This window comes from Lissotriton vulgaris, chromosome 1_1 (assembly GCF_964263255.1).
Source record: "Lissotriton vulgaris chromosome 1_1, aLisVul1.2, whole genome shotgun sequence".
NCBI lineage: Eukaryota > Metazoa > Chordata > Amphibia > Caudata > Salamandridae > Lissotriton > Lissotriton vulgaris.
The window spans coordinates 63,020,371-63,047,470 of NC_141685.1; the positions used below are offsets into that span (position 1 = coordinate 63,020,371).

The 27,100-nt window shown below is 46.9% G+C and overlaps 1 protein-coding gene and 1 pseudogene across 1 annotated transcript in view; one reads left to right on the plus strand and one right to left on the minus strand.

The window, feature by feature from the left end:
• Positions 1 to 27,100, minus strand: part of LOC147737284 (uncharacterized) — a 1,685,245-nt gene that overhangs the window by 123,567 nt on the left and 1,534,578 nt on the right. The gene's annotated exons all lie outside the window — the stretch shown is intronic.
• LOC147737286 (uncharacterized) lies at positions 14,878 to 16,744 on the plus strand (annotated as a pseudogene).

The following is a 27,100-nucleotide window of genomic DNA, read 5'->3' on the forward strand; positions in this document are numbered from 1 at the left end:
AATGCAGACAAATGACAGTATTAGTGGCAGCATTCTAAGCATGCTGATGGGTTGAGCCAATCTCTTCACAGTGATGGCTGAAGAGCACGTGCTGATTGGTTGAGCCGATCTCTTCCTAGTGATGGTGATTGCTGAAGAGTACATGCACTGTGATCATGCTTCTACGTGCAGGAGAATCGGGGATGAGTTATCAAGTGAAGTACAGGTGTTATTTCAGCTATGTTTTCATTATATAAAATGAAAATATAATTATGTAAAAAGAAGTATATTTGGAGTTTAAATAGGGCAAGCCTGTCTCTGTATCGCCAAGGAAAGGGAGGCCGCGACGTGGGGGAGGGGAGACTTCACGACTTATGTCTAACACAGCGCCTCATCGGAGCACTTGGCACCTTGTAACCCGGCTCAGCTTCATGGGTAGAAGGGTGCATGCCTCGGTGTTAGTCAGGGTTTGGATAATTCTGTCCCCTACTCACTGCCTTCCAAAGGTGAGCCCTGCCACTGCCGGTGGTCTCTCGTGCCCTGGCGCTCTCAGTCCATTGAGTTATTTCAGTAGCCAGAGCATATTTCTACCACATGTTGCGTTCTGTGGTTTTTTCGGAGTCTAGGCGCCAGTCACGGTTCTGTATTTGCCTTTAACCAGAGTCATTGTGAGCTGTGGATAAAGCTAGAGTGATCCCTCGCTCCGGTGCCGAGGAGAGACATAGCCATCTCCCCAGCGCAGAAAAATGATATTGAGGTGGGCAATCTTTGATTTTCTCAAAGTATTTGTAGCCCATGTGAGCAAACTCCAGAATTATGCGATTTACTCTTGTCAGATGTTCCAAGAGGTCATCATCCGTCAGATATAGGTCATCGACACAGGACAATACCTGGTCATTAAAATCTTTTACTAGCTTTGTTACTCTGGCTGAAAACAGCCCGGGCTATTCTTATCAAAATCTGAATTGCGATCTTGGCGGTAGGGCTGAGGAAGAACACCCATTTCAGTAGGCCAGTTTTGGGGACCCCAAAGATCTTTATTCTTCCCCAAAATCAGGACCTTAGTTTTCTCTCCATTGAGTTTGAGAAAATTTCCCTGCATCCAGTATGCAATTTTACTAAACCCCATCTGGAGAGCAGATATCTCAGACACCCTCTCCATAGAGAGGCCAGTATTAAGGGCTAAATAAAATAACTGGAACCTGCTGTAGCGCCTATAAGCACCTAGATATGTGTGTGTAGGTGTGACAAGAATCACCTAACCCTCTGAAACTTTGTCTATTTTAAATACCCAAGAAATTATTGGCATACATTCCTATACCATGTAGAAGCGATACAAAGCTTACCTTCGAGGGCCCCTTGGAATGACTGAAGGCATGAGTGACATAAGTGTACATTGAATGTGTGAATGAGTGTGCCGTACGGCAGAAAAGAACAGACTATAATATCAAGCCTCTTGGGAGGACTTTCGATTTGCTTTTATCACAGTTTATCCCTTAAGCCTTATCGCCTGCTTCTGAGGGCGTTAACAAACAAGATGAACGCCCTGCAAAGGATGTTAACTGCTGTTAAGTGAAAGAGCCAAAGGCGAGGGAATGCAACGAGGGGACAGACAATTAACAACTGTTAATGCCAGACGGCATGTTAAAAACAAGTTTATATCCTTTCTCCCTCATCATACCACACCCAGATAGGCACACTCTTACTTTCCGGTCGATGTCCATACTTCTCACTCTCACAGGGCCTATAATGCAGACAAATGACAGTATTAGTGGCAGCATTCTAAGCATGCTGATGGGTTGAGCCAATCTCTTCACAGTGATGGCTGAAGAGCACGTGCTGATTGGTTGAGCCGATCTCTTCCCAGTGATGGTGATTGCTGAAGAGTGCATGCACTGTGATCATGCTTCTACGTGCAGGAGAATCGGGGATGAGTTATCAAGTGAAGTACAGGTGTTATTTCAGCTATGTTTTCATTATATAAAATGAAAATATAATTATGTAAAAAGAAGTATATTTGGAGTTTAAATAGGGCAAGCCTGTCTCTGTATCGCCAAGGAAAGGGAGGCCGCGACGCGGGGGAGGGGAGACTTCACGACTTATGTCTAACACAGCGCCTCATCGGAGCACTTGGCACCTTGTAACCCGGCTCAGCTTCATGGGTAGAAGGGTGCATGCCTCTGTGTTAGTCAGGGTTTGGATAATTCTGTCCCCTACTCACTGCCTTCCAAAGGTGAGCCCTGCCACTGCCGGGGGTCTCTCGTGCCCAGGCGCTCTCAGTCCATTGAGGTATTTCAGTAGCCAGAGCATATTTCTACCACATGTAGTGTTCTGTGGTTTTTTCGGAGTCTAGGCGCCAGTCACGGTTCTGTATTTGCCTTTAACCAGAGTCATTGTGAGCTGTGGATAAAGCTAGAGTGATCCCTCGCTCCGGTGCCGAAGAGAGACGTAGCCATCTCCCCAGCGCAGAAAAATGATATTGAGGTGGGCAATCTTTGATTTTCTCAAAGTATTTGTAGCCCATGTGAGCAAACTCCAGAATTATGCGATTTACTCTTGTCAGATGTTCCAAGAGGTCATCATCCGTCAGATATAGGTAATCGACACAGGACAATACCTGGTCATTAAAATCTTTTACTAGCTTTGTTACTTTGGCTGAAAACAGCCCGGGCTATTCTTATCAAAATCTGAATTGCGATCTTGGCGGTAGGGCTGAGGAAGAACACCCATTTCAGTAGGCCAGTTTTGGGGACCCCAAAGATCTTTATTCTTCCCCAAAATCAGGACCTTCGTTTTCTCTCCATTGAGTTTGAGAAAATTGGCCTGCATCCAGTATGCAATTTTACTAAACCCCATCTGGAGAGCAGATATCTCAGACACCCTCTCCATAGAGAGAGAGAAGACTATCTGGGTGTCGTCAGCATAGGAGAACTGGGTCAGCCCGCCTCCTCTGCAATGCCAGCCAGAGGTCTGACACTCACGTTAAATAACAAAGGGCTAAGAATGGAGCCATAGGGTTCCCCGCAGGGAGAGGAATGAGTAACAGAACTGGCCGTTGGGGCGAAGACCTGGAACCTTCAGTTGGCGAGAAAAGAGATAAGCCAGTTGAGTGCCGGCCTGGTAACACCCAAAGATCGTAAGGCTTTCACTAACACGGTGTCAGACACCGTGTCGAATGCTGCTCTCAAATCAAGTAATATGAGGGCCATCGTGTCTCCAGAATCTAAACGGTGTTGCAGCCTTTCCATAACTCCAAGAAGGGTAGTTTCAGTTGAGAAGCTGGCTCTAAAGCCCGACTGAGATGAGTGTACAAAATGGTGTGACTCGACAAACTGAGATAGCTGTGAATTAATGTGTCTTTCTGGGATTTTCAGGAAGGCCAGGAGCAATGAAATAAAAAACAAAGACACACAATTGATGGACGAAATGCAGAACAAATCAAAACATTCACCCCCTGTCAAGAGATCTGGGTTAAATCCATCATTCTTTTGCTCACCATGCCACCCCAGTTTAGACCTGGCCATATACAAATCAGTCTTGACCCTGTGCCTCATGGGAACAGTCCAGTCTGAACTGCCAAGCCAGGTCCTCCCTGGACCGGAAACATGCATCCTAGGACCAGTTTCGGACTTTCAAACCCCATCAGCCAGGATAGGTTGATTCCAGTGGCACATTGAGCCTTGGACCCACGCCTAGGCATACTACCGGCGCACTTAGGGCGAGAAAGCAAAAGACACACAATTGATGGACGGAATGCAGAACAAATCAAAACATTCACCCCCAGTCAAGAGATCTGGGTTAAATCCATCATTCTTTTGCTCACCATGCCACCCCAGTTGAGACCTGGCCATATGCAAATCAGTTTTGACCCTGTGCCTCATGGGAGGCCAAGCCAGGTTCTCCCTGGACCAGAAACAAGCATCCTAGGACCGGTTTTGGGCTTTCAACCCCCATCAGCCAGGATAGCTTGATTTCAGTGGCACAGTGAGCCCGGGACCCGCTTCTGGGCATACCTGGCGCACTTAGGGCGAGAAAGCAAAAGACACACAATTGATGGACGGAATTCAGAACGGAACTGTTCCCATTTGGTGCAGGGTCAAGACTGATTTGCATATGGCTGGATCTAAACTGGGATGGGATGGTGAGCAAAAAAACAATGAATTTAGGCACATATAGCTGTACTGGGGTGAATGTAAGACATTGTTATGCATTTTGTCCATCAATTGTTCTTTTTGCATTTGTCACCCCAAGTGGGACGGGTATGCCCAAACATGGGTCCCTTGCTCTCCATGCCACTGGAGTCCAGCTATCCTGGCTGATGGGGGCTGAAAGCCAGAAACCGGTCCTAGGATGCTTGTTTCCAGTACAGGGAGGACCGGCCTGGCAGTTCGGGCTGGACGGTTCCCATTGGTTGCAGGGTCAAGACGAATTTACATATGGCTGGGTCCAAACTGGAATGGCATGGTGAGCAAAAAAACAATGGATTTAGGCCCAGATCGCTGTACTGGGGTGAATGTATGACATTGTTGTGCATTCTGTCCATCAATTGTTCTTTTTGCATTTGTCACCCCGAGTGTGACGGGTATACCGAGACGTGGGTCCCGTGCTCTCCATGCCACTGGAGTCAAGCTATCTTGGCTGATAAGGGCTGTAAGCCTGACACCGGTCCTAGGATGCTTGTTTCCATTCCAGGGAGGTCCTGGCCTGGCAGTTCGTGCTCGACTTTTCCCATTGGGTGCAGGGTCAAGACTGATTTGCATATTGCTGGATCAAAGCTGGAATGGCATGGTGAGCAAAAAAACTATGGATTTAGGCCCAGATCGTTGTACTATGGTAAATGTATGATATTGTTCTGCATTATGTCCATGAATTGTTGTTTTTCCATTTGTCACCCGAGTGGGACAGGTATACCCAGACGTGGGTCCCGTGCTCTCCATGCCGCTGGAGTCAAGCTATCCTGGCTGACGAGGGTTGAAAGCTCGAAACCGGTCATAGGATGCTTGTTACAAGTCCAGGGAGGACCTGGCCTGGGAGTTCGGGCTAGACTGTTCCCATTGGGTGCAGGGTCAAGACTGATTTCCATATGGCTGGGTCAAAACTGGAATGGGATAGTGAGGAAAAAAACGATGGATTCAGGCCCAGATCGCTGTACTGGGGTGAATCTATGACATTGTTCTGCATTCTGTCCATCCATTGTTCTTTTTGCAGGGAGCAATAAAATAGGCCGGTAGTTAGCCTTCTTCAGAAGAGGAAGCACCATTGCGTGTTTCCACTCTGGGGGAACCATTGCCTCCTGTATTGTGGCATTCAAGAGTTCCATGATTGTTGTGAGTGAAAGCGACTCAAGCTGCTGGAGCACCGAGATTGGAAGAGGGTCACAGGGTGAGCCAGATGTAATACTGGCTATGAGTTGTATAAAGGAGTTCATATCTAAAGGAGACCACGTTTCCAGTTTGTTAGTGGATTCAGCGATCCTGTTGTCTCTGTGAGAGATGGTTCTGGCTGCTTGAGGGGGATGTAGGTGCTTGCTGAAGGGGGGTACCTGGGTTTATGCCCTTCAGTTCAGAGTATATTTTCTCCACTTTATGGAGGAAGAATTTCTCCACGTCTTCACATTATAAACCATTCAGGGAAGGGGGAGTAGATTGAGTTTCCGATCCAAAAAGTTCTTTGACTATTTTAAATAATGTCTTGGAACAATTCAGCGCACTAGAGATGGTCGAGGAGACATATTCAGCACAAGCTGACTTACAGAGAGTGTGGTATTCTCTTTTTTCCCTTTTATATGCGAGTTTGTTGTCAGGCGCATAGTTCCTACTTCAGCGTCCTTCCAAAGCTTTGCATTTGGTTTTCTCTGTTTTTAAATTCTCAGTGAACCAAGGGGCAAGGGGGCGGTGGTTGTTCACCTTCTTAATAGAGGGAGGAAGACCGGTATTAATGGCATGTAAAAGCCACTTTTGGACGACACCCGAAAGAGTGACAGACATTTGGTTTGTGATAGGAGCGTTGGAAGACAGAATCTTATTGAGAGCTTCAATGTCCAGTTTTTCCCCAGTTCATAGTTGGTTTCCTGATGCTAGATGCGGCTACAGGTGAGTTCACTGAGATCTCGAAACGCAAGCCGATCGCAAAGTGATCAGACCAACATAAAGGAAGAGCTGGTGGGCTTTGAGTGTTGGATAAACTGGAGAAAATAGGGTCGAGTAGGTGGCCGGCCACATGAATGGGACCGGAGTTGCAAAGTGCGATATTCAATGCTGCCAGATAAAAGAAGCGCTATTAGTACATGCACAGTCATCCAAGCGTAAGTTAAGGTCGCCCAAGATGGAGAAGTTGGTGGCATTTAAGAGAAAAGGGGTTATTAGGTCAGGAAAGGATGAAGCCCATGGACCGGATGGCCCAGGGGAACGACATCTAGTAAGCCTGAGAAGGTGAACTTAGGGGTTAGGGCAAGCTTAAATAAAGCTGCCTCACAGCTCGTAAATGGCAGGTCTTCAAATTTGCACATGTAGGACTTTTTATAAATGATAGCAATGCCACCACCTGTCTTGGAGTCCCTGTCTTTCCTGACTATAGCATAGTTAAACAGTAAAGCTGCAGCTACATCAGGGCCAGAGCTCATGTGCAGCCGTGTTTCAGTAAGAAACATTGCGTAAAATAAATAGTAACTAGTAAATCCAGTATTTGTAAAGCGCACAGCTACCCGGAGGCATCCCGGCGCTGGGGGCCATTGGGAAGATTAAGCGAGCTGCACACGTCCGATCTGAGGCCATTGAGTAGGAGTTAGGCAGGACGCTTGCAGCGACTAGAGCGCTTCCCGGAGGGAGAGTGTGGCCGAACAAAATGGCCACCCGGGCAGGAACATCCCCTCAAAGTACAAGTGCAGGAAAAAAATGAGTATAACACACTCAGTAAAGCAGAAAAATAATGCAACTGCAAGCAACAAAACTATAAGCATCCCTAAACCTAGAAAGGTAGAAAATGGTTTTGGCAGCCACCAAACATGACTTCCCCGTCTCCCTCCAGGAATTGTGGTAACAAATCTATAGCCCTTTCGCTCAGTCACTCGTGCTTTCTCTCAGAGAAATATATAAGGAATACACAGCGGACCTTGCAGGCAAGTGAAAACAGAGCATTAGTACTTCTTAATACTCTTAAAGACATAAACTTGTCTGCTTCTGTTTTTATTGTATATACCATCTTTGTTTTTTTTATAGACTGTGCAGTATCTTTTTGACATCCCGGTCTGCAGCAGGACTCCCCCGATTGAGCAGAGTAAGTCTTTCAAGCCCCACATCCAGAGCTGTAGGGGCAAATTAGCAGACTAGTTGTTTGGAACCTGTTTTTTTTATTTAGCGACTTATGTGTAGTCATCACAAACATTTCTCCTGCTTGGGGATTTTAATTATCATGGAGAAGATTTTTTAGATATGGAAGTAGCAAAACTGTTATCAGACTTAAAGACTTGAGGACTCAACAAAAGATTACAGGCCCTACTCACTCGGCGCGCCACAATCTTGGACTTAATGTTCACCACCTCTACTGCACTAACTTGTGAAGCCCATGCCTTTGACGTGGACTGACCACTCATTACTCTTCTTTCAAATACCTAAAGCTGGGTTGCCTGAGAAACAAGACCTGAGCAAAAGACTCTCTTGTCAATGGCAGCGCATTACTGCTATCGCTGAAAAATTGGATTTCTCTGTAACCTCAAAGGAACAAGACATAAACCACACCTTAGCGGACTAGTGTAAGGCTTTAAATTCTGCCTTTGATAACATTGCTCCTTTTAGAACGCATTCTAATAATCAACACAGGACACGCGCCCTTTGGTATCCTACAGAGCTGAGCCCGGAAAAGTCACTATGTAAAAATCTAGAGTGGCATTTAACTACCAACCCTTGCGACAGAGACCAGACACCTTTATTGCACTCTTTTTTTTAGGTGCTAGATTGTTGGCTACTGTGTGGCATTTCACCAATTGTTCCTTCACGCTGAGTCCTATAACTAATGTCAATCGACTAGGAGATGCGTCTGGTTAACTGAATAAAGTCCAGTAGGCCCTGGGTCCTTTTTGTTAAAAGGTAAATATGTTCTATGGGATACAGCCATGGATTGTGGTATGCAGGCTGTATTTTACGTACTGCATTGGTATGCAGAGTATAAAAGCTGGCAATGCTAAAACTAGTCCCCATCCTGGAATAAAAGAAGACACCTAAAAATAGCTTATCCTAAAAACCCACCTTCCAAAAACAAGATACCAAACAAAAGGAGAATCTTAGGCGCTTCAGGTGATGTCCCTAGTGTCTGATTACTGGTGTTTGTTTAGGATTACAGGAGTCCAGAGGTTACATAGCAAACCTTGTCTATACATGCCATGTATTTTTCATTCATTATTGTAGTGTTTATGTAATCCACTCATCGCGTGCCAGAAGGGAGATGTATTTGGCTAGAGTTGTTTATATAGCGCCAGACTAGATCTGGTCTGTGTCTCCTGCTCCACAGCTTGTTCCCGTAAAAGTGCATCAATGTCTCCTTCCCTTGGAAGCAAATGCACCTGTATTCCAGTTAAGGCGTATTTATTCTCATAGAATCAGTTTCAAAATCCACTGTTCCTCAATTAAATTAAAATGTAGTCTGCCCAATTCATTTTGGGGGTTCTCCATTCATCAGGGGACGCTCGTGAGGAATCTATGTTGTATGTTGTGTGCGGAAAATAGTGAAATAAGAATTAACCTGCACTGCAATCTAATCCTACATATACATAAATGAATAGTTTACTACATGTCCTGGTAGAGCCGAACCGCATGTCTGCGTTTGTGTTAAACCAGGGTCTTCACCTTTTCAATAGTGAGAGCTACTTCTGATCTACTGCCTACATCACGTGGCGTAGCTAAGGGTAGATGAATGCCAAGCAACCTAATTGCGCCCCTAGAGCGCCCAGTCTTGCTGCAGTGAGCACATAGCATTTGTAGCACTGGGCTAGCAAAAATTTTCCTGTAGGGCGCTTAAGCCTTTGTAGCACTGTTAGGTTTACCTGCGGGACCCCAAGAATTTATGGAACTGGTAGGAACGGTGTATCTGTGGGGTCCCCAGGGACGCGTTATGTTAATTTTATTCTTATTAACGAATCACATCCGAGAGGTGAGTGTTTCACTGAGGGTTGTGGTCTCTTTCTCATGCAATACATGGAATGGGATTGTTCTCTCTGAGTGAGTGTGAAGACAGAAGACTTCTATTATCTGGTGAGTTGCCCTCCTGTTCATTGGCTCCTGTCCAGATCCTGGCCCTGGTTTAACAATTCAAGGTTAATTTTCAGTAGTGGCAGTCACAGTAGAAGGACTATGAGCAAGACCTGCTGTAGAGTTTTCGCTGTGCTAGGAAATATACCTGCGCTGATTGCAGTGTCGGATTTATTAAAAATTGCACACAGAGTACCCCATAGAGGGGTCCCCTAAAATCTACCAATCCTTAGTGTGGTCACCGACTGGCCTGAGCCAGCCTGCTACCACCAGAGTGTGTTGTGTCCTCATGGAGAGAGTGCCTGTGCACTTTGAGGTCGATAACGATGCCTTTCCTGGGTGGTGGTGCTCACACCTCCCCCTGGTCAGGAAGAGCCATTTGTGGCAAGGATTTTCAAAGGCCTTGCCGCCTTTGTAATGCGACCCCAGCCTCTCCTGTTAGAGGGAGAAAGCAATCTTCCTGTCCTCACCCCCTTTTAGGCGCAAGGTACAACAGGAGGAATTTCAGTTCTTGGCGGCCTAAGGGCACTGCAGCCTTCTCTGCTGGTGAGGATCTGTAGAGAACTATTGTCTTGATCCCAGTCCTACTGGCCTGTCTGCATCCCTGGGTGATCCAGAACCAAAAGGCAAGTCGTCTTGCAGCCCAGCGACCTCCAGAACCTTGGCTATGTTACTCACTCTATATTCGCAGACTTTATGTTTTTGGTCTAATCACTCTCACTAATGTGCACCGTATTTTCGGTGTCAACACTATCGATTGAGCACTTGTTCAATAAAAAGAGATTTACAAAGTACCTGTGTCTTGGCAAGATAAGCAGTGTGCTGGTCATTTATTCAATCGAGTCTGTTGTTGAGCTCTGAGTTCAAGGTGCCCTTTAATGTAAACAGGGTAATTGATTTGGCAGTATCAGTATCTGCAGTTAAATTAGACAAAAACGAGTTCTAATTGCCAACTTCCTGACACCCTGAATGGCCTCAAACCAATTGCCATCGCCAAGCGTGCCTAGATCCCTCTCCCACACAGCTCTCCGTGTCCCCAAGGCATCCAGAGAATTGTAGATCAACTTCCTATAAATGGTTGAGATTGCTTTTTCGGTCCGGGATTAGTGAGCAGCAGGTCCTCCAGTAGGGATGCATCAGGCAACTGCCCCCCTTCCCGGATGTGACTTTGCAGAGCGTGGCCACCTGCAAATGCCAGAACTATTTTTAGTCACCTAATTTATACTTTTGTTGTAGATCGTGAAGGACACAAGCGCCTGTCCCCTCACACATCGCCCGGCCGCTCTAAGCTAATCAATCCTCATTTTGTGAAGCCCTGCAATCCTCCCACTGCACTTAAGAGATCACCATCATACGGTGGAGTTTATTTCCACCTTAATAAACTCCCCTCTGTAACTTACTCAGCGTGACGTGCCACCATCCCACAACAGGAGCCGAAGTTCTCAGACTACCTTTTGAAAAAAAAATGTCTGGTGGGATCTTAAAGGACATTTTTTGCACAATGTACAGGAGACCCTGAAGGGTCATCAATTTAAATAGGGCCACCCAGCGCAGTAAGGAGAGCGGGAGCGCCCGCAAGTGTGGGGGATCCCAGCGAAGACTGTCTAATTTCGGGAGTGTGTTCCTGCCTGTGCTCTCTTGTAATGAACACAACCAAATATTTAAAGCCATGTAGTGCCACCCTAACTGTGCACCTAGAGGGCAGCCGCAGGGTCCCTGCCACCAGCAGGAATGTTAAGGACTTCTTCCAGTTGATATTATCTCCTGAATAATCTCCAAGTATGTGAAAAATGTGTAGGATTCGTTCACTCGAGAAGGCTGGCTATGTGTCATATAACAAAACGTCTGAGTCGATGGAGATTCTCACATCCCTCTCCTGATTAACTGGAATACCCAATATGAGAGGTCTTAGTGAACCCAAACATGTGTGAAGAGCATAGGAGACAAGGAACATCCCTGTCGGAAGGCAAAGACTCGGTAGACTGTATTATTGAGGCACATGCTCGCTAGAGGGGCCGCATACAAGAGCTTAACAGCAGCGCCACTGGTTCAGCAAAGGAATCCCCTATTGCATATGGTACTCCATTAAGGTGTCGGAGATTTAAGCGCATTCCCTGGTGTGGCATAAAGCCCGATTGATCAGGATGAACCACTGTTGCAATTACTGTCCGCAGGAAGATCGCCAGGGCGTTCGCAAGGACCTTAGTCTCAATGTTAAGCGGTTAGATAGGTCTATAAGACCCACACTCAGTTGCTGGTTCGTCCTTTTTGGGATGACCGCCACCTCAGACGTTCTTTGGTCCTCCGGGAGACACCTTTATTTTCAGGCAGTCTGAATCCTACTGGGCCTCAACAATCACTTTGTCGTAGAGTTTTATTTTCTTTCTTGAACTGTTAGGAGAGTCTTGGCGGGGCGGGAAGTCCCTCAGACTAGCTGGTCCTGCTGGATTGCTTTCCGGCCCGCCCTACAGATAACGAGGATGTGTCAGACCTTGCTGTTTCCAGGACAGCCTTGTCCTCCCTTCCCTTTCTTACCAGACAGGCAGGCTTCTAGGCAGACTTGTAGGCTCTTCAGGACAGGTACACAGCTACTCCATGAAGTAATTCAGCCTGCAGGTGATGTCCCCTCAACTTAGATAGGCTGACATCATCCCTGGTGTCACAGCAGGCACCTGAGTACTTTGTAGAGCACTTTATTCCTTGGTATCAGAGGACTTTGAACTAGGGTATAAAAGAGGGATAGATGGTCCCACTTGCATACACAACTGGCAGGCAGGAGATGCTGTTTACTCTGTGGCACTTTCACATTGCATTTATTCTACGCGCACCAACACCCTAAAAACACACTTGATGTTAGCGCAAAGTCTGGGCACAGACATAGAAATGGAGCATTACATAGGTGTGTCAGTAGGAAGCCACTACACTGACCATGATGCAAAGATCTCATCAGGCTATTGATCCTTACAACAGGGTCTATTTCCACCACCGCTCTATCTGGTAAACCCATGACAGTCCTTAAATAAGGGCACACTTGGTGTGACCCTCCAGGTCACAGGACCGGTCCAAGACCTCTCATAGTCCCTTGTTAGAAGTTGCACAATACTGGGGTGGCAGCAAAATCTCATGTAATTGTTTTGTGGTAGATTTATCCCAGTAATTTGCAATTACCAGTTTGACGCCATTGACTGTCGAGTTGGCACAAGGAACAGATTCTTCTGCCTGTTAAACCGCATGCCATTCATTATTTCATAATGTTTTTGGGCTTTTATTTACCACTTGATTTAAGCAGGTGGTAGATATATGCATGTGGTTGGTTGGGGGCAATGGGTGAAGCAGGGGAGGGAAGGGTAAAGAAATGTCTAACTAGGGGAAGAATTGTGAGTTTCCCCCAGTTAGTAAAAAAAACAGCATAAGTCTTGGCTGCTTCTGCTGCACCCAGAGTCTTGTGCGTCTTTTCAGTCTAATTTTCCGGTCTGGACGAAAATGGTGTCCGGTTTTTCTGCACCCAGTAAATCCAGGTGCAGAAAAACCTAACAACTGATAATCAGGTGGAATAAAATGAACACATGAAAGTACGCCTTAATTTCATTGCCCTCTATTCATACTCTGGACCATAGTTGAGGGATAGGTCTAGGCATAGTCCTCGCAGCACACAATAGATTTGTGTGCGGCAGAGGCCAAACTCAAAAGTCAGGATACCAGATACAAGTTGGTGGTAACTCAGGGCAGGTGAAAAGTGCCTGTTGTCCATGGAGGGGAAATTCCCGCCCCAGAAATCTAGATTAAAAATTAATGAATAGTATCCTTTTTTAAATATCTGTTTGGTGCCAGTGCATATGACTTTAATTTCTGCCTGTGTGATTCAATGTTACAAGTCCTTGGGTGCATGTATCCTTTGTGAGCTTAATAAAATGTTGAATATTCTACAATTCCTCACTCCTACATCCAAGTACTCTCAGGCTACCATTCTACGCTCTGCTCTGTCTGAAGAACAGCTCAACATTTTCAAAATTCTGCAACTCTGCATTGATTTGGCATGTAAATTATATTTTTGGAAATTTTCATGTATTAACTATTTAATTTGAATACTATAGGTGATTGAAATTACCGACGAAGAAAGAAAGATTTAGCACTAAGCAACTGAATGTCAGTGCCATAAGAAGGATTATTTTGAAAAACTGAAGGACATCCAGCCTTCTACGTTTAAACAATTTCCAAAATCTAGGTGTGGCGAGGAAGTGGGAGCTGAGGAAAGTACTATACTGTAAGTGAAGTCTCTAATTTAGCATTTCATTAACTCAGAGCAAAGCCATATCTGTGCACAGAATAACCTTCATCTAAAGCATCATGTAATTTCAGAGAGGAAGCACACACTGCATAAAAGAAAGTTATAACAAAAGGTTTCTTCTGCAGACCATCAAAGAAAAGAGGCAGAAAGAAGACTCCGAAGCTGACACGTTAACAACCGAAAAATTGGAAAATCACCTTTGTTCAACAACCGTTTTAACCAGTTACGCAAGTTTGAGACTATCTGCCTCGGGATATAACACCTCGACCCACTCTGCTCACTCTTGCGAAAACCTTAAAAATTCACAACTTTATTGTGTTCATGACCATCTCAGATTGTTTCCGTTTTATTGGGTACTGTTCTGTAATTCTATGTAAATCGCCTCAACATTATCTGCTGTGCGTGAGTGATATGTAAAACTGTTAAAGATAAAAATGGATTAAATGAGCACAGTTGCGCTATAGGTAATGTAAATACATCCTCGTCTTCAGAACTACAAACTTTAACCTTACACCAAACAAAGAAAGGGTAAAAGGAACAGATGTTCTGCGACTGGTGAGCCACAATAGTACTGTGCACGTTCTAACGCCCTCAGTTACTGCCATTACGTCAGTGCAAAAAGGTACTTATCAGTTTAATTATTAAATATCAGACTAACACCTTATCACTCCATTGTTAAGAACCTATACAAATAGATTTGAGAAAATCTTCAGTCACAAAATAAGTTGCTGCCGGAGAGGCTATAACCAAAAGACTATTATCCGCTACAAACATTTCAGCAGGTGTTACAGGGCTGCTTCCAGACATATTTTGCTCAATTCAAGTGTTAAGAAGATTATACACAATTTCTTTTAGAGATAATTGCTGAACATTATCTAACCAAGCCTGACTCTAAAATCGGGTTCCCTCTTACCGTGGCATATAAGCAAGGGAAAACGAATCATAGAGATATTAACTCTAGGTATACACCTTATAAAAACACGGACTGTGAGAACAAATTCAGTGTTCAAAAACACCTCAATGAAGGCAAAATAACCTCATTTGGGAAAAAAGTTACAGGTGCCTGTTAAAAAGATATCAGACAGGTAGCTGGATAACTTCTTCTTTATTCCTCCACAGTGCCATCAGGATAGCTTATCAGGACACCTATAACGTCGCTCTCTTCAACTCAGCATGCCCTCACTGTCAACATTCTAAAGCAGCCTTCAGGGACAAGGAACATACCACAGGGGGAGGAAAGGGAGGGGAGTAGGAAGGTACCAAGTGCTGCATAACATTATATGTAAAACAACCCATATAACTACCAGGAAAGTTCCTGGCAAAGTACATCCTTAATATCTGCATATAGTAATATTGTACTGCACATTTATGAACAGGAGAATAAAACAGTGCCAAAAAAGAAACAGCCATAAATCTTATCTCACAGAATTTGACAGAATGCACACTGGGGGAATCCACTCTCAGTGCAAAGTATGCCAAAAAAGTTTCAGGCGTAAATCTTATCTCATTGACCATATGAGAATCCACACTGGAGAAAACCACTCTCCGTGTAAAGTATGCCAAAAAAGCTTCAGGCGTAAATCTTATCTCACTGAGCATATGCGAATCCACACTGGGGAAAAACCTTATCAGTGCTCTGAGTGCCAGAAAAGGTTTAGAGTCAAACCGAGTCTATATGAACATGCATTAACCCACTCTGTGGAAAAACCTTACCAGTGCTCTGAATGCCAAAAAAGTTTCTGCCGTAAATCTAAACTCACTGAACATATGAGATTCCACTCTGGAGAAAAACCTTATCAGTGCTCTGAATGCCAGAAGAGGTTTTGTAACAAACCGAGCCTATCTCAACATGCATTAACTCACTCTGTGGAAAAACCTTACCCGTGCTCAGAATGCAGAAATGTTTCAGTGACAAAAGAGGACTCACTCTACATACAAGGACCCACACTGGAGAAAAATATTATCAGTGTTCTGAATGCCAGAAATGTTTCAGTGACCAAAGCAGTCTCACGCGGCATATAAGAACCCACACTGGGGAAAAATCTTTTCAGTGCTCTGAATGCCAGAATTGTTTCAGTGACCAAAGCAGTCTCACTCGGCATATAAGAACCCACACTGGGTATAAACCTTTTCAGTGCTCTGAATGCCCGAAATGTTTCAGTTACAAAATCAGACTCACTGAACATACAAGAATCCACACTGGGGAAAACCCTTATCAGTGTTCTGAATGCCCCAAACATTTCAGACTTAGATCACTTCTAACTGCACATTTGAGATTCCACACTGGGGAAAAACCTTATCAGTGCTCTGAATGCCCAAAACATTTCAACCGTAAATCACTTCTAACTGCACATTTGAGATTCCACACTGGGGAACAACCTTATCAGTGCTCTGAATGCCCAAAACATTTCAACCGTAAATCACATCTAACTGCACATTTGAGATTCCACACTGGGGAAAAACCTTATCAGTGCTCTGATTGCCAGAAAATGTTTTGTAACAAACAAAGCCTTTCTCGACATGCAATAACTCATTCTGTGGAACAACCATATCAGTGCTCTGAATGCCAGAAATGTTTCAGTGACAAAAGTGGACTCACTCTACATACAAGGACCCACACTGGGGAAAAACCTTATCAGTGCTCTGAATGCCCAAAACATTTCAGACGTAAATCACATCTAACTGCACATGTGAGATTCCATACTGGGGAAAAACCTTATCAGTGCTCTGAATGCCAGAAATGTTTCAGTGAAAAACGCTTTCTTACTGTGCATATAAAAGCCCACACAGGGGAACCACCTTATCAGTGCTCTGAATGTCAGAAATGTTTCATAAACAGATTCGATCTCGCTAAGCATATAAGAACCCACACTGGGAAAAACCTTATCAGTGCTCTGAATGCCTGAAATGTTTCAGCCAAACAAGCAATCTCACTCAGCATATTAGAACCCACACTGGGGAAAAACCTTATCAGTGCTCTGAATGCCACAAATGTTTCAGTGGAAAAATCAGTCTCACTCAGCATATAAGAATCCATACTCGGGAAAAACCTTATCAGTGCTCTGAATGCCTGAAATGTTTCAGTGAAAAAGGCAGTCTCACTAACCATATAAGAATCCACACTGGAGAAAAGCCTTATCAATGCTCCGAATGACAAAAATGTTTCCGCCTTAAATCTAATCTCACTGAACATGTGAGAATCCACACTAGAGAAAAAAAATTATCAGTGTTCTAAATGTCAGAAAAGATTCAGAGGTAGAGATGGTTACAAGCGCCATAAGAAAACACACCATCAAAATAATTCAGTGCTCCGAATGCCAGAAAAGCATCAATTTTAAACGCAATCTCACTCTACGTGAGCAGACGCACACAGGGGAAAAACATTACCTATGCTGTGAATGCCATAAATTCCTATTTGATTGGCACAGCCTCACTAACCATAAGCAACTCCATACTGATGAAAAACCTTATGAGTGCTCTGAATGCCAGAAAAGCTGCAGAGAAAAACGCTATCTCACCATGAGAAACTCCACACTGGAGAAAATCCTTATGCCATAAAAGCTTGAATCTGAAAGATAGTGTTATGCTTTATGCGCGATCTCACTCTGGGGAAAAACCTTATGAGTGCTCGAAATGCAAGCAAAGTTTTGGTTACAAATTACTTCTCACTTGACATGAGCGAACTCACATGGGAGGAAAAAGCCTCATGTGTGTTCTGAATGTCAGATAAGGTTTAGTCTCGAATACAATGTCACTTCACATGAGAGAATTCACACTGGACTAAAGCCTTATACAGGAGGGGAAAGCCAGAAATGTTATGCTCAGAAAGGAGATCTCACTAAACATGAGAAATGCATCCACACCAGGTGAAAAGTAAAGCGTATCTTGAGTTGCAGAAAAGCTTCTAACAACCTGACTTTACATGAGACAACACATATTGTAGTTGCAATAGGATTCATCAAGAACCTCTTGCAGGATAACTTAGGCTGCCCGCATGCAACCTCCAAAGAAATTTCAGGCCTGGATTTTTTTTTTATTTCAACCGAATCCACAATTTGAGTATCTGAAAGTTACAAAACTCTTAAGGTCTTTACTTGACACAGAGAAGTGTTAGTGCTTGCAAAAATCAACTAATTGCCAAACCAATTGACAATATTAATGTCTTCAATTTTACTCCACCCAAAAGGTTTCCACTCACTCTTGTTTCTTAACATATGACTGATATCTATATTTTCATGGTAAGATTAAGCCTATGCGGAGTTCCTCAATGAAGAACTCCGCAAAGTGACCCAAAAACTCTGGCGGTCTGCGCAGATTTCCGCAAGCATCGTAGTGTGTAAGGGTCATGGCGTTCGTGACGATTTTGACCTCCTGGTGTTTGTCCCGCCCTATAAAAATAATTGCGAAAGGCACCATGTGCAGCACAAGAGGGTGCAGCTGCTTCTACTCAAGCGGCAGCTTTGTGAATGCGAAGGAAGGTTTCTCAATGCGAGTGGTGTGACCGGCCACGACCACTTGCATTGAGAATTCCGACGACCCGCTTTGAGAAATCTCGCCAGGTGGTTGATTTTGCTCGCCTACTAGACCATGGCGAGCGCGAGCAAGGAAAAATCTCATCAGGAGGTGGATTTTCCTCGCTCCCGCACATAACGTTGAAGAGTGTTTTATCGTTGAAAAAAACCTTCCTACGTTCCACGGAGCGGAGTTTTTAGGAACTACGTGAGCTCCGCGTAGTACGGAAAACTCCGCCTGCGGAGTTCACCACCCAAAATGAGATAATATACAACAGCAGGAAAACATAACACACCAGTTACTTGCCTTTGGTAACGCTCTTTCTGGTCGCTACTCCTTTACCTGCAGATTCCTCACCTTGTGAATATTCTCCACACACCAGACTGGGTCCTCCAACTTTAAAGCAGAGTAGGAGACAACATGCAGCTCAGTGTCAACGTCATTCTGCTACAGAAGTGACAAGCGGAGACTCAAAGAAGCACTTCCCAGGCGCACTGTGAACAACTACAGAGGCCTATGAGTTCATTATCTCACAGGTCTGTATCACATATGCAGGCCCTGGCCAGATTTTAATTCACCATTTTTACCATGATTAGAATTCAGATGAGGCCTTTTCATTTCCCAAAATTCTAATTGTGTTCTCAGCAGCAAGTGTATATATAAATCGTTGAGTGATGACTGCGCAGTGCTCAAGATGAAAGTGATATGATGATAAAACAGTCCGATCCGCATTTTGTACACAGAAACGGGACTGTAAATACTTTTGTACAATACAAGTTAAGCAAAGGCGATTCTTAGAAGACATAATTTATATGAAATAGTCCCTGTATAGTTAATGTTTCGACCTTTCCAGTTAATTACCATGGTCTCATCAGGATGGTAGATCGCCCCTCTCCAATATGCTCTTTAACTATATTCAATACAACCCAGTAAGCATTCTTCTGTATCTCGGGGCACCGTACCTGGGAGGAAGTCAAATTCAACTAAGCGGTTCCAGCTCCTGTTCGTCGGACCAAACAACTGCAGCCAGTGAATCCTCGGCTCGCTGTCAAACAAGTTTAAGTGTGACTCTTCCTGATGAGACCATCGTCATTGACTGTCTTGTCTGTGAGAAGCTGCACCAGCCCTCCTGTGATGGTGGGCCGGAAGACCTTGACCGCTGATGGTGATGAAGTAGCAGCTTAATTTCCAGAAAGGCATGTTGGCCATCAGTTGTCGGATGGACAACAAATGCCTTAAACTTAACTCTGAAAAAAACAGAGGTTATGATATTCAGCAAATTACTGCCAAATTGGTCTTCTTCATGGTGGCCATCTTCTTTGGTGCCCCTTCCACTGCCAGTCACCAAAGTCAGAAATGTGGGCGTCATATTTGACAACAGACTGTCCTTTGTCCCTCATTTTTTTATTTTTTTTTATTTATTTGTCATTTTCAAACACCCACAACAAATAAGAGGATGGGCAATTGCCTTTACATGGAGGCCGACCATTAGGAAGAAGGAGATAGTGACATTGTTACACAATCAAGGTTATCCCAACTCAACCCCAGACACAGATACACCTCAATACCAGTATTACCACAGTGTCAAAAGTTCCTATAATTCTCCATACTACTGTGGTTAATGTCTTCTGCATCAAAGCCTCATCCTACTCTTCCTCAGATGCCCGTCCCAAAATCGCCCTCACTCCCCTGCCGGCGCTACTGTCTTAAGGCTAAGTGGGATCAAATGCTGAGTCATATTGTACGGGTTCCCCAGGTGACCTCATTTTAACAACATTATTAAGCATCCTGACTACTATGGAAGCCGGGAATCGCCTCACGTTCTGCGCCTCAATATCAAGATACCTAGTCTACTGGTCTCCCTCAGCCATTAATGCACTCGCCTCTGAGTCAGTTTCTAGATCTGTCGCTTTCAGCTCTGTCACAACGGCCTCCCAGGCTCGCGCCGCCTCTAATGCCTTGTCAAAATGGGATCTATGCGCTTGCTGTAATCGAACTGAGCTCTTGCTTTTTGCCCACTTAAGAAATGCAGATTTCCACCTTATATAGCTAGGACCCGCCGCTGCTTTCCAGTGGGATGTAATTTCTTGTTTAGCAAGCACCAATCCCAAGTCTATGAATTTGCTAGTTAACTTCGTTTTGCTAGTATGCGGAAACCAATGTAGCAGGCAAGTCCCCCCATTCAGAGCGATCTGTCGCTCCGTTATATTACAGAGTAAAGCGGTTATCTCGTCCCAATATGTCCAATCTACAACAGGTGCAAAGAGCCGTATTAACATGGAAATATTGGTTGATTTTAGCCGGCGTAAGATATGCCCTGTGCAATATAAAAAATTGAATCAGCTGAAATCTAGCATTCCTGGTGCCCTTCCATGCCCTTTTAAGTATCTGCGACCAGGCCGCATCAGGTATCTCTTTAGCTAAATCCACCACCCACTGCTCACGTAGCCTCTGCAGCGGTGCCAGTCCCTCTCCCAGCATACGTTTATATAAACAAGTGACCGCCTTATACGTGCCCGCTGCCATCACTACACATTGACACGCCTCGCTCGTTGGCGGTTCCGAAAGGCCAGTGCCCCAGTGCTTCTGGATGGCGGCAACCAAGGCTGCATGCAATAAGAAGTGACCCTGCGGGAGTCCAAAGGTGTCCTGTAATGTGCTATAAGGTAATAGTAAACCATCTCCAAATAGATCGCCCACCATCTGGAGTCCCAGTGTTTCCCACTCCGCGAGGGCAGACCAATTTCCGCCATGTGGCAAGGCCGTGCACATGCCCAACGGTATTTCCGGGGCGTAAGGTCGCTGTACCCCAACTCTGCTGTGGTAGCGTTTCCAGCAATGTCCCAGGACACATTCTGCAGATGGCAAATCGGTAGCCCGTAACCTTTGCTGCAGTACCACAAACGATAGAACATGCCGCGGAACATCTGGCTCAGTCTCTCGCTCCGGCCCTCGAAACTCCTGCGCCACCGCCTGGGTGAGGTGTTGCAACTGTGCAGCTAAATAATATAATTCAAAATCAGGGCTAGCTAGGCCTCCCTCAGCTCTTAGGCGGATCACTCGGCGCCTCCCTATTCCCCAAATAAAGCCCCCAACCAGAGAGCAGAGTTGCCGTAATAGTGCGACGGGTATACGTATAGGCAAGGTCCGGAAGAAATATAAAAGCCAAGGGAGCGCCACAATTTTCAACAATACTACTCTGCCTGCTACCAACAGTGGCAGAGTCCCCCAGAAATGCATGCTGCCCTTAAGCCCCCCGTAAAGCTCTACCTATGTTACCTTCAAGCAGATCTTCCTGCCTATGATAAACATGCGTCCCCAAACACGCTCCGGCCGCTGGAAACACACTTGTCTTCGCCCAATTACTCGCAGGCCAGAGATATCCCCAAATTGGCTGAACAAGGAACGCGCTCCCTCCAATGCGCCTCCCGCATCTCTTAAAAACAGCAGCAGATCTTCTGCATATAATGAGATATAATGTGACTGACCAACGAGCCTCAAGCTCCGGAACGCCCTCCCCATCCTGGCCCTCGCCGCTAACGGTACCATCGCTAGGGCAAAGAGCAGCGGGGAGAATGGGCACCCCTGTCTAGTACCACGCCCTACTGGGTACGAAGAGGATACAATTCTGCCAACCCTCACTCTGGCGCTTGCCGACGAATATAATATTTCAGTACAGCGTGTATATCCCTCGCCAAGCCAGAAGGCTTTTATGACTGAGAATAGGTAGGGCCAGTCCAAGCTGTCAAATGGCTTAGCAATGTCCACCGAGAGGACAACTGCGTGCCCCTTCGCTCCATGGTCCCCATCTAGTATCCGTATTAGTCTGCATATGTTGCCAGCAGTATTGCGAGTCGGATTGAAGCCGGCCTGGTCCGAGTGTACCAGCCGCATCATTAAGGGAAGGAGTCTCGTAGCTAATACACGACTCAGTATTTTATAGTCAGTGGTGAACATAGATAGAGTTCGGTACGCGGACGAGTCGGTCGGGGTCTTCCCTAATTTAAGGAGGGGAATGATGATGGCCTCCCTGGTGGAGGTCGGCAACACACCCCGCTGCCTGGCCTCTTTATATACCGTCAACAGTCTGGGGGCCAGGAGGTCGACATATGCTAAATAGAATTCTATGGGCAACCAATCGCTGCCCGGAGTTTTGTTGCGCGCCAATTGTTTAATGGCACAACGAATTTCAGTGAGTGTGATGTCCCGACCAAGGGAATCCGCCTCTTCCGCCTTGACAGTAGGCAGTTCGAGGTCCTCCAAAGATGCCTGCACATCCATCTCCCCTGTTTGTAAGCAACTGGTATATAAGTCTGCATAGAAGGACCTAAACCGATCATTTATTTGATGTTGTGTATATTCCAGTCGTCCCGACGATGAAGTCAATGCCAATATGGGCACACACCTAGGGGTGGGATCGGCCAACCATGCCAATAGCTTACCCACCTTATCCCGTTCAGCATGTGCGCGGGCTAAGTAAGCTCTGTTGTCGAAGCACCGTAAGCGCTCCACGACCACTGCTACTGTTTCTCTCCGGGCCTGGACCTTGTCCGGTCCTCGGTGCCACCAGAGTGGGCTCTTTCACCCTCCCTAAGGGCTTGTTCCTTAGTTTCAATTTCTTGCAGGAATAGCTTCCGCACACCCACCCATTTATTAATACAAATCCAGTGAATCACTACTTTAAAAGCGTCCCATTCCAGGGCAGTCGTTGAGGCCGAGGCTTCATTTTCGACAAAATACCGCTCAATACCAACACCCAGTTCAGTATGGAAGGCTGGGTCTTCCAGCAACTCCGGGTGCAGCTTCCAGGTCGGAACTATACGGTGCTCCGCAACCCAACAGAAGCTCACCAATAATGGATTATGGTCTGAGATGGTGCGCGATAAATATTCGCTACCAAGCGCCATGGTCGCCAATCCGGGGCTGCATAAGACCGCATCAAGCCGAACATGCAAGTCATGCAAAGCCGAGAAATACGAATAATCCCTATCATCCGGGTGCTGCACTCGCCACACATCCACAAAGCCGCAGTGATTCTGCCACTGAGCCCTGCTTTTCGCCAATGTATGAATCGGGGCGGTGGGTAGCGGAGGGTGCGATCTGTCCATAGCCACATCCACAATAGAGTTAAAATCCCCACCCATCAGATCCAGGTTCGTAAAATAGTCAGCTAGGGCGACAGATAAGCTCTCCAAGAAGGGCGCCTGCTCCACATTAGGGGCATAAATACTGCAAAGTTTCACCTCCTGCCCATAGAGGCTTCCGAAGACCGCAGCATAGCGGCCCTCGGGATCTACCAGGTGGTCAATCATTTGGAAGGGGACCCCAGCCCTAATCGAAATCAGCACCCCTTGTGCAAAAGCTGAGTAAGTAGTGTAATAAAGTTGCCCTCGCCATCTGCGCTGCAGCGCCAGCCCTTCTGCTCTAGTCAGGTGTGTTTCTTGCAGGAAGGCTATCTGCGCGCCTCAACGTACTAAGTAGGAGTGGACTTCATACCTGCGCTGCATGGAGTGCAATCCCCGCACATTCCAAGTCACACATTTCACATCAGGTAACGGACTCATAGAATCGACTTAAAAAACACAGAAACCTCACATTACACCTCCCCCATATAAATCATTTTTTTCCCCCAACAATCCCACCCCACCCTCAACACCGCCCTCCCCCCCAAGAACAGGCATTAACGTAGTGAATCCCATCCAAACTAGCCCAACGTATGCCTCAACCGGTGTCAAGGCCATCTAACTGGGAACCATCCGGTGGTGGCTGGAAGGAGCCTAGCACACAATCAGTAGTTAGTCAGCGCCACACCCAGCCTCCGCCCCTAGAACCCCCCACTATTCCCTCCTACTCAGCTCCCCCCAAGCATAGTTCCACACATCGCGTTAACCTAAGCTACAGTCCGTACTGTCCACCCTGAGTGAAGCCGGGGTTCTCCTTTAGTTTAGTGCCAGTAAGACCCCTAAGGGGTGCACTGCATTTGCAATACCCCCCTCGTTTTCACTCCACACCAGACCATAGCAGGCCCCCCTCCCAGCACAATACACAGTCTACTCCAGGGCTCAAAAATTCCACTCGACCACTCGCATAGTCGAGCTAAATTTAACAAGGTCGAGCTGTTTTTAGGTCCTACTCGCCCTTTCTGGCGAGTAGGAAAACAAACCAACTTTTGTCCTCTATCTGTGAAAACGGAGCAAATGTGACAAGATAACAAGATTTAAAGGCATTTTTATTGCTCACAAAGTTAATGAGCAATAAAGATGCCTTTAAATCTTGTTATCTTGTCACATTTGCTCTGCTTTCAGAGACGGAGGTCAAGTAGGTTGCAGTTAGGTCGAGGACAGTTTTTAAGGTACTAGTCCTGCAGGACTAGTACCATTTTGGGGATTTTTCGAGCCCTGTACTCATCCATCAGGCCGTCCGCCGTTCCCGATGTAACCAGTGGTAAGTACACACTGTCTGATGCTGAAGTGTCCGCCTCCGACACATCCTTATCGTTCTCCAGGTCCGAACCTCTCGGAGAAGTCAGCAACAGTTCGTCAGAGATCGCTGATACCGCCGCCAACGCCCCTTTGCGTTCCAGCTCAGTTTGTGAGGTCGATGGTTTCCACAGACCTCGCCGCCGGCGTCCTATACGCTGTGATCTTCGGGGTAGCAAATCCTCAGCCATTGCCCTTGCCTCGCATTCCGGTCCATCCCTCCCAGCACGATAGGATTCTAGCCAAGTCCACGCGTCCTCCGGCGCTTCATGAAAACTCGTTTTCCCATCCAGTATTATGTGAACCTTGGCCGGGAATAACAGGGAATATTGTATTCCCTCTGTGCGCAGTTCTTTTTTCACGGCTTGGAAGGTCGCGGGGCGCCGTTGAGTCTCAAATGAATAATCCGGGAATATGGTGACCTTGCTATTGCTGACCTGATAGGGTCCATCTGTGCGTGCCTTTTGAAGAAGCAAGTCTCTGTCTCTAAAATGTAGCAGGCGTGCCACCACCGGTCTAGGAGGGTGTCCTTGCTGTGGGCGTCCAGCAGGGACGCGGGGCACACGTTCAAGAGTGTAGAAGGCAGATAAGCCCACAGGTGCCACCTCCGTTTGCAGCCAATCCTCCAGATATCTCACCATGTCTGACCCCTCCGTTTTCGCAGGCAGACCCACCACCCAAATGTTGTTGCACCTATTTCTTCCTTCTTCATCCTCTGTGCGCTTCTCCAGCACTACTATCCGGTCTAAGGCGCTCGTCATCGTTGCAGCCAGTACAGTCTGTGCAGATGCTACCTCTTGGATCACATCTTCCACATGTTTCACCCGGTCTGATAGTTTCGAGTGGTCCGCCCGCAGTAGGCTCAGCCCCGTCGCCACTTGTGCAATGTCCTGCTGCAGGGCAGTTCGTGAGTCCGCGATGGCGGATAGTATCTTATCCAGCTGTTGCTGCAGTCCAGGCTCCTGTGCCAGGTCGTGCGCATCTTGTTTAGCTTGAGATGGGGACTCCGCGTCAGAGGACTAGGGATCTTATTCTCTCTTCCATCGGGGCTTGCCCATGGTGTCAGCAGGCCAAGTTCAGAGGAAGGGCCCGTGGACCCCAAACGCACCGTACTCATCGGGCAGGTACGGGGCCAAGCCTCAGTCCGGCAAGTCCTCCAGGGCTCCGAGCAGGTGTTCAGTTCATCTTCCGCTGAGTCGCCTCTATCAGCACTTCAATCCAGTGCCTACCGTGCATCACGCCAACTGTGTAGGCCCAGACATGGCAGCCAGGTCAGGATTGTGTGTCTCAACACACTCGCGAGCCAGGTGGTCACCCCACAGCTCAATGCAGGGTAACGCCGGGCCCATGCCAGTACTCATGCATCTCAGCATCCCCACAGTACTGTGCAGGTAGTGCCCTTCTTCCCAGCTCCCGGTAGGGCAGCTCCTTCGTTGGGCCCGCCGCAACCTCAAGCCCACGCCGCTCAGTGCCAGCCAATATCTCTGGGCAGTGGGCCTCCCATCTATCCACTACCCGGCTCCATCCACGTGCAGGCAGCCCCCCATAGGTCCCGGGCAGAGCAACCCAAGCGCTCCGCAATAGTCAGCCAGTGTTTCAAGGCACCTGGCTCAACCCTCGCGTTTCCAGGCCGCTAGCCGCACCTCAGGGCCAAATGCGTGTGCCTCCGCCATCCAGAGCTCTAGCGGCCGCCTCACCTCGCTCTCCGGTTCAGCCCCTTGAGCCCCACAGGCTTCAGTGAGCCCCGGATCACAGTCTCTCCTCCAACGGCCTCCGGTCCGCGATGCAGGACAAGAGCGGGTCAAGGCCCCCCCCTCCGCGAGCTCCGGATCACAGCCTCCTTTCCAATGGCCTCCGGTCCACAGTGCAGGGCAAGGGCGGATCAGGGCTCCACTCTCCCGCCTCCCGGGCACCCCCGGCCCGCTCGACGCAATCATCGGTGCTCCGGCCGCGAATCCAGTCAGCGCGGGTCGGCCTCCGCAGCGGCTCCACCAAAGAGAAGCCCCCACCAGTAGTACTCCTCTTCCAGGACCGCTCCGCTCCTTTGGCACCGGGCTCAGTGAGTCACTGCCCATTTAGCCTCGGGCCCCAGCCGATGTAGTCTCCTCTCAGTCCGTCCGCCGCAAAGGGTAGCGCGTTTCCAGAATCCCCTCACAGGCATCGGGCTGCGCCGTCGGGTGAGTCCAGATCGCCCAGGGCCTGCTCTTCTCCGTCGCGTCGCCCCCCGGTGGTGCCTGGGGGGGGGCCCTAGGGAGTCATTTCGCAGGATTACAGCAGGTGTTCGCAGGCAGAGCTCAGCGCTCACACCGCTCACACTGCTGCCTGCATCGGCATCCAAGCCACGCCCCCATCCTTTGTCCCTCATGCCAACGCTGTGGTTTCATCATCATTCCATAAATTGCGAATGATAAAAAAGCTCTTACCTTTCCTACCTCTTGGGACTTGAAAGACACCAGTAAGCACCTTAGTTATGTCCACCATTGACTATTGCAATGGGCTCCTTAATAATGCTCAGAGCAAAGTCTTCCATAAACTCCAAGTGGTTCAAAACTCAGCAGCCAAAAATACAAATCCATCTCACATATACTTCACCAGTATCA